Genomic DNA, 17,532 nt, shown 5'->3' on the forward strand with positions numbered 1-17,532 from the left:
TGAATTACCTCAATTCACCATTCTCGTGCAAAACAATCAGAACTCCCCCTCACAACAAACTATTTTCCCATTGTGATTTCAAAACACTTAAGTTTGTTTCAATCAAAATGGTTTTTCCGGAAAATTAGTTTGTGTTCAAACCATTTGTAGGTTCGGGGTTATCTCTTCATCTTGTTTTCTTCGAACATATAAAAGATTTATCATTTCCAGTTTTATCATAAACCATCAGTAGAAAATCAAGTACAAATTAATGTCCCTGATTTACCACATGTAAATCGAAAAATCACCAAAGTGAAATTTCTCAAGAAATGTGCCGATTCATGATCCACGATACCATCTTGGGATCTCCGGCAAGTCAGGTTTTTCAATTTAAACAATTTCACCCAAGCCTGACTGTCCTTGGGTGATTTTGAATTCTTGCTCAACAATGGTGGAAAGTTTTTCACATCCATTGTTAAATTAGAATTTTCAACTTTTACCTCAACCAATGGCTCCTCTGGTTTTACCATTCCAGAATCATTGCCTATAGGTGGCTTGTCCGACTTTGATCTGTCAGATTCATCGCCGACCTTTTCTTTCTTCTTCTCCTCTTTTGTCCTCAGATTTGTATCTGATGAATTCTTTTTGCTCAACTTTGCAGATGAAGGAGTAGATTCATCAGAACTATTATTCTGTTTGTCCCGTGAACCCGAGGACAAAATCTTCTCGAGATATTCTCTCGCTTTCTTCCTCTTCTTCCTCAGTCGGTCTTTCTGCCCCTGTGAAAGTTTAACTTTCTTTTCCTGAATTGACTGTACTGGAACTTTAGGTTTCAGAACCTTTTGCTCCTGGGGCTTGACTTTGACTGGAATCTTTGCCGTTTTCTGAGAATTAACCCTCAATCTTTCACTTGATTTCCTTGGGCAATCTCTGGCAATGTGACCTTTGATGTTGCAGTTAAAGCATCTCCTGGTCTCATAATTCCAATAGTGGCAGTTAACAGCAATGTGTCCGTGATAGCCACAGCTGTAACACACTCTGTTATCATACCTATCACCATTTTTAGTCCAAACGCTCAGATCAAAGCATTGTTTGGCTTGGTGATACTCCTTCCTCAACTTTGCTGGATTTGGCTTTGAAGCACTATGGTCTGTCCTGCACCCAACAATTTTTGAATTTTCATTTTCTATTTTTTGTAATTTTTTCTTTTGATTAGATGATCGTAGTGATGAGTTTTTTTCTTCATTTTTAAATTTTTGTTTCTGTTCTACAATCTTCTTCACAGGTTTTTGCTTAGAGCATTCTCCCTTTTCAGTCGAGTGTAAAACATTTTTCTGAAATTTTCTTGTTAATTTTGAAATTGTTTTCTTTTTCTTAATTTCAGCATCAGACTCTGTCTCAGACTCATCTGCTGAATAAAATTTCTCATTTTCATCATCAGTTTTCTCATCACAATCTTCAACTTTGACTTCGTCAAAGTTTGTAACATTTTCACTTATCGGCATAGAATTGATTGGTTTTGGGCAGGGAAACTTCAAATTGTCTGATGAAGCCACAAAACCTATCAATTTCTTTTCAAGTTCATCAATCTTAATTCTTGAATTCTCAGCTTCTTTTTCAAGCTAAGAAATTCTCTCAAGATGAGACTTGATAGAATTTTCATTCTCAATCTTCAAATTTTCAAGAACAGATGTTTTATTTTCCAGAACTTTTATCTGTTCTTGAAATTTTGATTCATTTGCTTTCAAATTCTTGTTTTCCAACTTGATCCAGAAATCTTCATCTTCTGATGATTTCTGTTTGCTTTCAAGCTCTTTTTCCAACTTTTTGATTTTCACTTGAGCGTACTCACCTTCTTTTTCAAGTTTGATAATTTTCTGAAGATGAGAATTTATCATTTTCTGTTTTTCAATGTTGTTTTTACTAAACACATTTCTCCCATCTTCAAGAATTTTCATTTGATTTTGAAAATCTTTCTCAATTTTTGATTTTTCAATTTCACAATTTTTAACCTTTTCTTCAAACTTCTGACTTTTCAACATCAAATTGTTAAAATTACTTAACAGTTTGTTGTTTTCAACTTTCAGTTTCTCACAAATACCCTGAACCATAAGAATCTGCTTTTCAGCAGTATGCTTCTCGTCTTTCAACCTTTTGACTTCAGATGCCAAACTTTCTATGTCTTCCATGAGTTTGTCATTGTTTGTCTTCAAGTTGTCACATTTAGAGCATACTAACGTAGAACTTAAAGATCCAGACTCTACAGATTCTCTGATTTCTGAAGCTTCATCTTTCTTTTCATCGTTAATTTTCATCTGTTCTTCAATTTTTCCAATGAGTTGACTAATTGTTAGACTAGAAAATTCCCCAGAACTTTTTAATTTTAAGATGTAATTTTCCCATTCCTCTTGAGGTAAAGCACTGGCAAATTTTTCGACCCATTCCTCTGATGCTTTGGTTAAACCAAATATGGACATTGAATGAACAAGATGTTTGTATCTCTCAATGACACATCTTGTGCTTTCTCCTGGAAAACCTGAAAATGAATCAAACGCTTTCGTTAGTACTTTTCTTCTATCAACTGTTTCTTGAGTCATGTTAAAGATATTGAAACTCATGATTTGGTTAAGCGAAACTGCACGATGTACACTTGGATCAGACTTTGACTGATAAGCGGTCCAGAACTAGTCCAAATAAGCGATTCAGACTTGGTCCGAATAAGCGGTCCAGAACTAGTCCAAATAAGCGATTCAGAACCGGTCCAGATAAGCGGTCCAGCACTAGTTCGTTCGAGCGAGTCAAGGATTATCCTTCTGAATGAGCGATCCAAGACCTTGTCCGGATAAGCGGTTCGAGAAATTGTCTGGATGAGCGGTTCAAGAGTAATCCGACCGAATGAGCGGTTCACGATCCGTCCGGATAAGCGGTTCAAGAGCAATTCACGAGCGGTCCACAATTTCAAATCCAAATTTCACCCACTTAAACTTCGAATTTTGATTTGAAACTTTCCAGGGTTTGTCACGGTACTATTGCGCACAATCTGTGAGAATTTGAGCGAGTTCCAACCGTGAAATCTTCCCAAATCAGAAAAAGAAGGTGTAGAAGTAAGAAAAAGTGACGAAATCTGGCTAATTTCTGCAGAGAACCTCCTCCTGGGCTCTGATACCACTTGTAGGATCGTTTGTTGACCCGAACGAGTCGTTCAGAGGCTTTCTCCTTGGTTTCAGGTGCGGAATAACAAGAAACTAAGGTAGAAACAGCAGGCAAATCACTTTAACTACTTGTTTATTGATTTCAAACGTTTACAGCTCAAATCTCGCACCGGCAGAGCTTCGGCATGATTTCTACGCGAATGTTTTAAATGAGATCGCTCATTGGACTATATATAGAGCACTGGGACCGCTTATTGGACAGGCCCAATAAGCGATCCAGGTTGTCATATAAGCGGCCCAACCTGTTGTCACATAAGCGGTCCAACCTGTTGTCACATGAGCGATCCAGCTGATGACCATTCGAGCGATCCAGCTAGTTTGCCGTTCGAGCGGCCCAAGCTCTAAATGACCTAAAAAGCGATCCAACTACCTAAAACCTATACAATTTCACATTTTCTCTAATTCCATGCCCAGATTTAATTTCTAAGACTTATGACTCGATACAAGACGTAATCAGCAGATGTAGTGCACCAACAACGTTTTTGGAAAAATAGTTAGGCAACTATTTCGTATTCACACTTCTTAATTATTTTATAAGTGTATTTCCATCCCAAGGATGGGGATATTTATACATGTACGCTTTATAATTCCGAAAAATATATTTTAAGTCCCACTTAGAAAATATATTTTAATCACTTGTCTAAAACATTTTAATTCCAAAATATATATATTTTTCCAAAAAATATTATATTTTACCTCGTATATTTTCCAAAATAATACTTTATCAAAATATACGTATGAGAGTATTTTCCGAAATATACATAAGTTACGTTTTAGCGTGTCGTAAAGCAACAATACTTGTGTAACTTAAATAATTATTTTGTGAGAGCGTTGGTATTATTTTGGAGTCGTAATTTCATGGTATTTTCAAGTTATATTATTTTTACCCTAAAAATAATATATCTAGTGCACAGAATAACAAACAATCACACAAGCGTTATAGTATAAAATATATATTTATCAAATTTTATTTACGAAAATTAACATCCGGCACTTAGTATTTTCGTAATAAAAATCATGGCGAAGTTTATTTTGAAAACCAAGTTAAAAATATATTTGTAAACACTTGTTAGAAAAATATTTCTAAGTGTTGAAATTTTAGAAAAATTTCGCCAGGGTTTCCTTTGTAAATGGAGGCGTCCATGCTTACTAGCATATCATTTTCTTTTATAAAATCATTCAAACAATCATCAACCAACAATATACAATCTCTAATCACCAATCTTGATAAAAATAAGCATAAATCATAAGCTTATGAATTTGAAGTATTTTTAAAAGCAAGTAGTAACTTACTAGCAAAATTAGTGAGCCTTGTTACCTTTAAAATGTGATTAGTGTCTTAAAAACTTTATTTTTAAAGGATTTGAACATTTACAACATCTAGTCATGATTTCTAAAAATATTTCCTTGTGAAATTTCTTTTTACACAAGTGTTTATACACTTGTTTACTTACTAAAAATGTGTTTTGTTTATGTAAGATCCAAGTGTTATCAAAATTATTATTTTTCACTTGTTTCTCTCGAAAAACCACTCATAGATCTTTAGATCTACAAGTTTACAACTCATTTTGATCTTTATTTTTCAAGAAAACATGTATGTAATCAAGTTCATAGTTTATGTGTGGATGATTTCATCATCCACAACATTTTTAACCTTCACATCTTGCTAGTTCATGTCTTTAAACATGATCTAGCAAGTCTATGTGATGAACCATATCATTCTATCTAACAAACAACATTCAACAAGCATAACAACATAAGAATAACATGATTTTATCTTCATTTTATCACTACTTCATCACTAGTTAGTTTATACTTCAAGACTTTGATTATGTTCTTAGAGTTTCTTAATTTTTCACCATCCTTTTCACTATTACCCAACAAAAATGTGAACAAGATGAAGATCTAAGGCACTTACTACTAGCACAAGGCTAGGGGAGTTTCAAAGCGTAAAAGTGATGGATAAAAGAAAACGAGAGAGGTCCTTGAGCTTCCGAACACACCAAGCTTAGTTGTAGGGTCTCTTACACCCTTGGGTATGTATGGATTGCTTGAAGGAAGCTTGAAGGTGGTGGTATGGTGGTGTGGTGGTGGCGGCCGAACCAAAGAGAAGGAAGAGAGGAGAGAGTTGTTTGCTAAGTGTTTGATGAGAGAAGATGGTGGACTTATGGTTTATATATAGAAGTCTTCCACTTTTGATTATCCTTCATGTAAAATGCCCCTTAATCCACCAACATTATCTATTAAAATAATAAAAAGAATTGTGGGGGTGTCCCACTCCACATAACCGGTTCGAGTGGGGGGTATGGGGTTGGTTTGTAAGTGTTAGTTACCTTCTAGTTAGAATTAAAGTGTTAAAGTTAGTGTGTTATGAGTGTTGTTAATTATATATTGTGTTAGGGTGTTCGGGGACCCTAACTAGCTCAGAAAAGTAAAAACAATGTGTTTGGCAATATTTTTGTGTTCCGGGTACAGTCCGGTTGTTCGGTTGGGTGTTGTCCGTTAAAGTGCTAAATTAATCCTTAAAGTGTCTTTTATATTACTTCTAGTGCCACATTTAATTCCCAACACTTTGGAAAGTATCTAGGACTATTTTGTCAAGTTTTTGCACTTTACTAGCATTATTAAATGCTGAATTTTGGTTATTTAGTGCAGAATTCTGCATTTAAAGTGTGTTTTAGGCACTTTCTGGCACTATAACTATCACCTAGTGACGCATTTTTATGTTCCTCACTTCCCTACACTCCCTACTAGTGTAGTATTCTATCTCTGGCTCATACTGGCCTCAAAAACATTGTCTGTCTAGGTGCTGGCATTGTCAGCATGTCTCTGGGTTATCCGTTCACTGTGCTAACTGTTCAAGTTTGTCACTAATGTTTGTGTGAAATAAATGGGGTGACAGTGTAAAATGTGATGCATATGTATGTATGTAACAGAAAACAGAAAGCAGTTTAATCACAGTTGAAATTAAGCACAGTCATTAAGCATAAATCAATATTAATTAAATGTACGGATGCATGCAAATTTGACAGTTGTCATAGTACTGGCTGTATTTAGGATCCTAAGATTAATGGTAGACGTACCATACATCCGTTCCTAAGGTTTCTAATGTTTTCACGTTAGCTAAAGTTTTGGCATTTTCATGTCACTAAGTTTGGATAGTCGCCAGTATGGGCCATACTCGAGTTTACACAAGATCTTTTGAGATTGTCCCTAGTATTTGGGCTTGTCTCCAGTTTTTGGGCTTGTCCCCAGATACTAACACTTTCTTTTACAATTGGCTTAGTCCCAAGTTATATCCTATTTCAGGTTTCCAAAACTAAACAGTTAAGTATCCAGGATCCTAACTTTCTACAAGATTTAGTCTTATAATTGGCACATTTATAAGTGTTAAGGATATAGAATCCTAACTTGGATTCTCTGGTATGATCCTTATTAACCTTAGTTTTATTGTTGGTTTGTTCATCTTACCCTTATCCTTTGACAACAGGATATATAATCCTAGATCATATGATTTTTTAAAAACTTCTGATTAGAGGATATGTGATCCTTGATTATATCCTAAATTCTTTAACATAAACTGATTTTCGCATTCATTTAATACTTTTACCAATAACTTGTAAGTTATAAAATTATGCAAGGACAATTAATAAATAAGTATACATAAATCAATAACACAAGAGATAGCCAAAAGTTAAGATTTTATTTATTTATCAAGGTCAACCCTTTAAAGGTTGTCAAAATTGCCAACCCAAGTTTCTACCAGCAATACGTGGCCCGTCCACTTGGGTTGGCAAAGGGTGTCCATACCAAAGGTTCGTTAAGTGCACCTAATAAAAGATGAGGGGCATTAAAGGCTTCATCCTCCACAAACAGAAGGATCCATCCACCTTTGCTACCCCTATTGTCCAAGGATCAGTGATCCTTAATCCTAACAGCTATTGTTCAAAGTTATTATAGACCACTGTTCAAAACATCATAACCAACAAAACAAACTACCAAATCATAAAAAATGGGCTCCGGCCGCGTCTAGAAATATCCATTATCGCACATTTGTGCAGCCTACACCTTCGCTGCATCATAACCGTCTCCTCACCACCCTTGCCACTACCACCAGCTGCCTCCTCCGCAGGATCCTTGACTTCGATGCCACCACCTTCAAGAGCTAGCATCTCTTCAGGTTCATCTTCATCTCCAAGCTCAACTAGCCTTTGCTTCCATGCCTCCAAGTCCCATTCAGACCTGTCAAAAGAAGGATCCGCAGCCTCCTTGGCCATCTGCAACTTGCTCTTCAGCATGGCGATGGTAGCAGAGAGTTTAGCCCCCTCCATGATCTCGGTCCTCTCTTTCTGGGCTGTGATCTCAGCCAGAAGCAGCTCTTTCTGCAGCATGTTGATGTCCTTTTCCAGGGAGGAGATCTTTTAGTATTTGGCAAGGGCAATTATCTGGAAGTCTAGGTTCTTCTCTTCAGCTTCAGCCAACCTTTGATCCAAGAGGATCTGAACCTCAGCAAATTTCTGCACAAAGGAATTCAGCATTCAGGATCCTTTATCCTTAAAAGGAACATAATTTCAGGATATGAAATCCTTACCTTGGAGACATAGTCGTGAAGTTGGCGTTCCATCAGAGGCAGCCCTTCGGAGGTTTCAGCAGGCTTCTTCCTTTTGGTCCCCTTGCCCCTGTTGCTCATGCCTTTGGGCTCTAGATTGCTCTGGCTTGCAGCCAGCTCCTTCTTCAGGGACTTTGGGGATGCGATGTCCTGAAGATCAGTGAGGCTAAACCTGGAAGCAGATTTTGAGGATTTGGTAGCACCTACAAGCATGAAACACAGATAAGTATTCATATCCTTATTTTATTAAATATTTACATATGTATAAATATGGATACTTACTTAACATGGTGTAGGAAGTAGATGAAATCTCTTCTAGATCCTTTGACTTTGGTGGATATGTTCTGATGGCAGGATCAAGCTTCCAGAAAGCTTCAACTCTTTCCTTGGTAACAAGTGATTCTTAAATATGTGACAGGGTTATAGCTGCATAGACAAAGATAAAGGATCAGTTATCCTCAACAGAAAAGAAGGATTCTTACCGTTTTCCTAATATAAAGATCCTATATCCTACCATCTGTGTTTCACTTTTTGGGAAGTAGGTTCCCGTTTGGAATAGAATCCCTCCTCACGAAGAAGAATTGATTCCTCCAGTTGGTGTCGTTCTTGGTGGTTTCCAGGATTGGGTGAGACTTCTGGGGTTTGGACTTGAAAAGATATCGGTAGGAACCATGGCTTACAAGGTTATACAGTTGGCTCAACTCAGACATCCCTATGTCTATGCCTTCCTGTTCTATGATGTGCTCTAGTGTGTACAGGACCCTCCACACCATCGGCATAGCTTGGATGTAGCAAAGGGCGGTAAGTGTGAAGAATCCCTTTGTAAGAACAGGGAAGGGATAAGTGAAACCTATCTGGAAAGGAGCAGTAGGGAAAGTGATCCATGTGTCCGATACACAGTCACTCTTGGTTGAAGAATCAAAGGTCTGAATATGGTACCATCAGGAAAGCAAGATCGGAACTGATCAAATTCAAGATCAGTGAATCGGCAAAGCTCCATTGAAGGGTTTTTGGTTAAACCCTGACTCTTTAGTGGACTGTTATGATCAGGATTCTTGGCGGGGGAGGAACGAGTGCTCAGCTTTGCCATGAATTTTTGAAGAACAGAGGATTAGGGAAAAGAAGATAATAGAAAAGAGAGAAGGAATTACCTGCTGAGATCTTTGAATGTGGATTTAAAGGAGAGGATCTCGAATATAAATGCAGATTTTGATCCTTATCTCTAACCTATTTATAATGATTATGGTTGCAGGTGATGACTGACGATGACATCAGCATTGTAACGGCTATATCTCTTTACAACGGCTAGTCCGAAAATCGTTCAAACATGACTATCTAATTGGATATTAACCAATCATGTTTGGGGGCAATTGTTAGGGATAGAATTTCATGGCATATGGATCACGGATCCTCAAATGTGGCCTGGATCACGGATCCTTAGTTCAGTTTGAATTAAGGATCCTCAGAAGATGCTGCAAGACTAAGGATCCAGGATCCTCATTATTATCCTAAACTAACAATTGTTTCCATCAATTTTGAAGTTGTTTTGTAGGTGTATTCGAATGAGACTTGGTCCAACCGAGATTCTAGGGGAATATGCTTGATATTTCTGCACGTGCAAGGACTCCATGACCGTTATGGTGATCGTGGGAAGCTTGCACCATTTTCGGATAGTTTGTTAGCCTAGATAATTTCTAATTTTAAAAGGGGATAGCAAGCTTGATTTAGAAATATAGCAACACACGTACACTACACTCGAACTCTCTGCAATCACTTGGCGATTACACACATTTACACACTAGCAATCTTTAGCTTGTTATCATTCCAAGTTGTAATCTTTGTTTGTTTAATATAGTTGGTGATCGGTAGTTTCCATCACCCGAGGTTTTTTATGCCGGATATCCTTCATTGATCAAGGGCTTTTTCCTCGTATAAATCCTTGTGTTGATCATTCATTTGTTGTTCACACATTTGTTCAATTAACCAAGCATCTAACCTCACAAAAATCAGATTTGCTTACATTATCCTTGTGTGATTTTTGACCAAAACGTCACTAACCTAAAATAACTCACTGGAGGTCACAAAGATTATTTTATCAATTAAATAAACTTTGAAATAAATTACATTATTGCCCTTTTTAATTAATTAAATTGAAGGACACATGTCAACACCATACTATTTCCTACACTTCTCACACTATTAATCTTTTTTTACAGGATCCTTAATATATATATATATATATATATATATATATATATATATATATATATATATATATATATATAGGGTAAGGTTCATGCGAGAACCACCTTTATTGCGAGAACCGCGAAAACCAATGTAAACACAAACTAAAATAGCTAAAAAACCCTAAAAAAAACCCTAAAAAAACCTAACCCCCACCCCCCCCCCCAAAAAAAAAAAAAAAAAACCTAAACCCCCTCCCCCCCCCCCCCAAGCTAAATGCTAAAAACTAAAACCCCCAAAAAACCTAAAAAAAAACCTAACCCCCCCCCCCCCCAAAGCTAAAATGCTAAAAACTAAACTCTCAAAATACCTAAAAAATCTAAAAAAATCTAAATTTTTTTTTATTTTTAATATTTTTTATGTTAAAATCGCTACTTTTAGTAAAAAAAATTAATTTTTTTTTTATTTTGGCTACTAAAAGTAGCGATTTTTTTATAAAAAATATTAAAAAAAAATTTGTGTGTTTTTTAGCTATTTTTAGACATTTTTGGTAGTGTTCACATTAGTTCTCGCGGTTCTCGCAATAAAGGGTGGTTCCTAACGGATCTTTGTCCTATATATATATATATATATATATATATATATATATATATATATATATATATATATATATAACATCTCCAAACTTTTAATAAAAAATAAAATGAAAATAAATTATAAAAACTTAAAATACATGGTTACTATGTATAAAACACAGTTTGACAATAAAACATAGTGACAAATGTAAAAAAAGTTATTTTGAATACAACCAAGAAGTTGGTGGGTAAATACAACCAAGAAGTTGGTGGAGGTGGTGGTTGGATGAGTTGGTTTGGATGGATTAGGGTTTCAAAAGTTTGTTTTATGTTATTTTGAATGTATTGGAAGCGGTTTCTTTTTAAACAAGTCTAAGATGTGAAAAAATAACAAAAGTTGGGTTTTAGAGTTTACGACGCAGTTTGTGGTGACTTTTTTTATTTATTATTTGTTAGATTTTTTGTACGTGGAATTGAGTATGTATGTATTATTATTATTATTAGATGTCGTTGTACTCAAAACCATGTCTAATAACTTTATTGAACTGCGACTAAAGCTTCAATAGTAGTGACATATTTTTTTTCTTAGATTTTCCCTGTCCTCAAGCTCGCTTGCTTCGGTCACTTTGGATAGAATACCGGCACCACTACTAAAATCGGACAAAAACTCGAAAAAAAAATCATTGAAATCACCAAAATTGGTTAACCCCAAAGTCAACCCAAGAGTACTAGAATATGATGGAATATCCTTTGTGTATTTTTTGGTATAGAAATTGTGAGTAGATAGAAAATATTAAAAGTATATATATATATATATATATATATATATAGGGTAAGGTTATTGTAAAAAAGACCAAAAGTATGAGAAAGGTAAGAAAGAATCTCAGTCATTAGATCTAAATTAACTGAAAAGGGTAAACAAGTAATTTTATCATTAATTCAATTAATTAAAAACTTCCCATAACCGTCACCTTAATTATAGAAAGTATATAACACCATTCAACAATTATATAACACCATTCAGTAAGTATATAACACAATTCAGCAAGTATATAACACCATTCAGCAAGTATATAACACCATTCAACATTCAGTAAGTATATAACACCATTCAGTAAGTATATATAACATCATTCAGCAAGTATATAACACCATTCAGCAAGTATATAACACCATTCAGTAAGTATATAAACCATTCATCAAGTATATAACACCATTCAGCAAGTATATAACACCATTCATTGACTAAACATCTGATCAAAACATATTTTTTTCCTCTATATAAGTATAGCAATATGGTATTCATATTAAAGATAAAAAAACGCTCGTTATTATGGTGTAATTTTTTTTTTTTAAAAAAAAGTTACGTATAAAAAGTTATTGGCGTTTAAAAAAGACGGGGGGAAGTTACATGTGCATTACCTAATTTCTAGTGGGTTTAAAAGACTATATTGCCCTTAGATATTTCAAATTAGTCCAAATTAATGAAAATATTTTACAATTTGGTCCATATTTATCTCAACCATTAGATCAAAAGATCTAATGGCTGAGATTCTTTCTTACCCTTCTCACACTTTAGGCCTTTTTTACAGGATCCTCTCTCTCTCTCTCTCTCTCTCTCTCTCTCTCTCTATATATATATATATATATATATATATATATATATATATAGGGGGCTGCTAGAATGAGAACCACCTCGAGTTGTAAGAACCGCGAGAACTACACCCCACGGGTGGGCGTTCACCATGATTTTTTTTTTACAACTAGATGTGTGTATTATAAACACAGCCGTAAAAAAAAAATTTAAACGCCGCGGCCGAGGGGGTAGTTTTTTACACCACAAGTTTGGTGCTTTTATTTTTTTTTCTTTTTTCATTTTTTTTTCACCAAACTTGTAGTGTAAAAAACTACCCCCTCGGGCGCGGCGTTTAAATTTTTTTTTACGGCTGTGTTTATAATACACACATCTAGTTGTAAAAAAAATCATGGTGAACGCCCACCCGTGGGGTGTAGTTCTCGCGGTTCTTACAACTCGGGATGGTTTTCATTCTAGCGGCTCCCTATATATATATATATATATATATATATATATATATATATATATATATATATATATAGGATTAGGTTTAAGAGTGAACACTAGTGTAGCTTACGAACTGAGTGAACTAATCCTGGCCATACACGTGTGTAGATCAATAGCCAGGATTTGTTCACTCAGTTCGCAAATACACTAATGTTCACTCTAGAATCCCACCCTATATATATATGTGTATATATATATATATATATATATATATATATATATATATATATATATATATATAGGACAAAGATCCGTTAGGAACCACCCCTTATTGCGAGAACCGCGAGAACCAGTGTGAACACAAACAGTAATTCCTAAAAAAATCTAAAAAACACCCAAAAAATTTTTTTTTATTTTTTTACTATTTTTTTTTGAAAAAATCGCTATATTTTGTTAATAAAAAAATAAAAAAAATTTCAAAAAAAAAAAAAAATTTCGAGTAACAGTTATCCATGCACATGTGCATATGTGTCGTTTCTTTGTCAAATTCCGTAATTCATTACAAATAATAGTCAATTGCACTTTCATTTACACTACTACGTGTAATACACTATCTTTTACATTACCAATGTTAGAAATGCACATGTGCATCTATATGTATCAACAGGAAATAAGGTGTTTTGGTACACTACTTTCTCTTTTATCTATCATTCCATCCATAATACACAAGCATGCACATGTGCATTTCTGTCATTTCTTTGACAAATTCCGTAATTCATTACATATATTAGACAATTGCACTTTCATTTACACTACCATATGTAATACACTACTTTTTACATTACCAATATTAGAAATGCACATGTGCATTATATGTATCAACATGAAATAAGGTGTTTTGGTACACCACTTTGAATACACTTTCCCTTTCATCTATCATACCATCCATAATACACTACCATTACCTCCTACCATCCATAATACAATACCATTACCTCCTACCATCCATAATACAATACCATTAACAATATTTTCACTTTATTACATGTATGTAAACACCATTTATACCATCCAATCAACATATTACATAAAAAATTGACAACTATAACCTAACCATCAACCACTAGATATAACTAACCAAAAAACATGTATATGGGTCTACTTCTCCATTCAAAATCACAAACTTTTTGTATCAAAACACGTTATATCATGGTTATACCTAATTATGCACATGTGCATTTTGAATATTGGTAATGTAAAAAGTAGTGTATTACTAATGGTATTGTAAATTAAAGTGCAATTGTCTATTCTTGATAATGTATTACCGAATTTGTTGAAGTAATGATACATATGCACATGTGCATGGATAACTGTTACTCGAAAAAAAAAAGTTTTTTTTTTTTTTTTTATTTATGGAACGAAATATAGCGATTTTTTGTTAAAAAATATTAAAAAAAATAAAAAAAAATTTTTGAGTGCTTTTTTGATTTTTTTTAGATTTTATTTTGTGTTCACATTGGTTCTCGCAATAAGGGTGGTTCTCGCATGAACCTTACCCTATATATATATATATATATATATATATATATATATAGGAGAAGGATCCGTTAGAAATCACCCTTTATTGCGAGAATCGCTAGAACTAATGTGAAAACAATCAAAAATACCTAATAATAGTTGAAAAACACACAAAAAAAAATTTAATATTTTTTATCAAAAAATCGCTACTTTTATTAGCCAAAGAAAAAAAAATTTAGAGATTTTAATGTAAAAAATATTAAAAAAAATTTTGTGTGTTTTTTTTTATTTTTTTATTTTTTAGGCTTTTTGGGGTTTAGTTTTTAACATTTTAGCTTTGGGAGGGGGGGGTTAGGTTTTTTTTAGCTATTTTTGGTTGTGTTCACATTGGTTCTCACGGTTCTCGCAATAAAGGTGGTTCTCGCATGAACCTTACCCTATATATATATATATATATATATATATATATATATATATATATATATATATATATATATATATATATATATTTATGGATATGGTGAAAGGTGTTTAAAATGTGAGAAGGGTAAGAAGTGTTTTAAACCATTGGATATTTGATCTAATGGTTGAGATCAATAAGGTATAAAAATGTAAATTGTGTTTTAATTAGAGGGACCTTATGTAAAATTGAAGGGCAATAGTGTCTTTTTCAATGTTTGAAATATGGTAACCGTAACCTACACAACCAAAAACACCTACATTCACTCCTTTTTCCTTAAATATCGAAATTAATGATTCACCTTAATTGTAGGGAGATCTTTGGTTGCATATTCTTCATACGTTATCATAAAGAGATCTATAATCAGATTCATGGCGTGGTATTCTAAAACAACAGAATAAATTGATTCAAGTCATGGTGTTTTATCTGGAGACATTGTTCATGGCGTGGTGTTTTAAACATCTATGATTCAAGTCATGGTGTTTTATCTGGAGACATTGTTCATGTCGTGGTGTTTTATCAATACAAAACATTCCCAGATTTTAAAACACCATGACTATAATTCAAGTCATGGTGTTTTATCTAGAGACATTGTTCATGGTGTGGTGTTTTAAACATCTATGATTCAAGTCATGGTGTTTTATATGGAGACATTGTATAATTAGATTCATGGCGTGGTGTTTTAAAACAACTGGATAAATTGACTATGATTCAAGTCATGGTGTTTTATCTAGAGACATTGTTCATGGCGTGGTGTTTTAAAAATCTGGAGACATTGAATATGATTCAAGTCATGGTGTTTTATCTGGAATCCAGAAAACATTGTATTGTGATTACATCCATGGTGTTTTAACATCTGGACAATCAATACGAAACATTCCCAGATTTTAAAACACCATGGCTATGATTCAAGTCATGGTGTTTTATCTGGAATCCAAAAAACATTAAAACACCAATTCAAGATCGAAGTTGTATGTATATAACCCTTTAAAACACCAGAATTGAAGAAGGGCGCAGAAGTTAAACAACTGTATTGTCTCTAGCGATTTCATAAGACTTCTTGTATTTATAATTGATGAAGAATGATACGTAGATAACAATCATATTGGATCTTGCAAAAAAAATACAAAATTCGAATCAATCCCTAAACATTCTCATCGCCAGTTTTTTTTAGTTATGTTGGAAATCAATTAATCGACAAGAATGTACAATTACTAAAATACCCTTTTGAATTAATTAAGATGAGGGACACTTGTCATTCCCAAATTATTTCTTACACTTCTTACAAAAGATGGACTTTGTACAGGATCCTCTACATATATATATATATATATATATATATATATATATATATATATATATATATATATATATATATATATATAGGGGAAGGTTCTATGCAGAACACTAAAAATTGCGAGAACACGCAGAACAAAATGAATCATCCATTTTTACAATCCTAAAATCCTAAAAAGTAAAGGAAAATGTTACAAATGGAAGATTTATTGTTTCTCACACTAGAATTTAAAACAAAATATGAAAAAGAAAATTCATTTTTTTATATAACCTACACATATGTGCATTCTTTGTAGGTTAAATTACCTACATGTATGTAGGCTAAGTATAGGTAAAAATATAAGGTTTTCCATGCATATATAATATACATACGAATGTAGGAAATATAAAATTTAAAAAATATGAATTTTAAATCATAAAATCTAGTGATTTAGAGTTGTTCTTTTTGTTCTCGTAATAATTAGTGTTCTGTAAATCCTCATCCTATATATATATATATATATATATATATATATATATATATATATATATATATATATATATATATATATATATATATATATATATATATAGGGGGCTGCTAGAATGAGAACCACCTCGAGTTGTAAGAACCGCGAGAACTACACCCCACGGGTGGGCGTTCACCACGATTTTTTTTTTTTACAATTAGATGTGTAAATTATAAACACAGTCGTAAAAAAAAAAAATTTAAACGCCGCGGCCGAGGGGGTAGTTTTTTACACCACAAGTTTGGTGTTTTTAATTTTTTTTTCTTTTTTTTTCACCAAACTTGTGGTGTAAAAAACTACCCCCCGGCCGCGGCGTTTAATTTTTTTTTTTTACGGCTTTGTTTATAATTTACACATCTAGTTGTAAAAAAAAAATCGTGGTGAACGCCCACCCGTGGGGTGTAGTTCTTAACCTGTCTTTGCCTAGCAAGATACGTCTAATGTCTTATTAAACCTTTAGGAGCGATCTGTTCATCCAACTCGCGGTTCTTACAACTCGAGGTGGTTTTCATTCTAGCGGCTCCATATATATATATATATATATATACTAGTCGTTTACCCGCGCGATGCGGCGGGAAACATCACTTAGGTTGGTGAGGTTAGGGCTATGTACGGGGGTGGTTCGGTTTTGTGCCATAACCCAAACCAAATTCGCTATGCAAAGGAAAACACAACACTTGTTAGTAATTCTAAGGGTATGCATGAGAAGGTTCAGTTCAGTTGGGTCATAACTAAAATCTAAATTTCTGGTTAAGGTACTTCAAAACCTGTCATGGGGATTTAAAGAGTTTTAAAAGAATGTAAACAAACCAAACTCTGTCAAGCCAAAAAAAGCACAACCATAAGCCCAAAACTAAATAAACCAATCTGCCTGTAATTTCTAATCTATATTTAACATTCAAAGCGTCAACTTGAGGGTGTTCAAGAGCGTCAACATAAGTTGCAACAAATATGTAACTCGGTAAATTCATATAATAGCATAAGCACATATGATTCACGCATAGATTTAAATGCATATACATGTTTACAAAGTCTACACTTTAATTAAAAAAGTCCACATCAAACAAAACTTTATTTGCACAGAATTAGAGAACCTTTATGGGCTTTATTATCCATCCAATATTAGCAAAGTGGGCATTTATCAATCGCAAATTTCCCAATGCATAA

This window comes from Helianthus annuus, chromosome 16, assembly GCF_002127325.2.
Source record: "Helianthus annuus cultivar XRQ/B chromosome 16, HanXRQr2.0-SUNRISE, whole genome shotgun sequence".
NCBI lineage: Eukaryota > Viridiplantae > Streptophyta > Magnoliopsida > Asterales > Asteraceae > Helianthus > Helianthus annuus.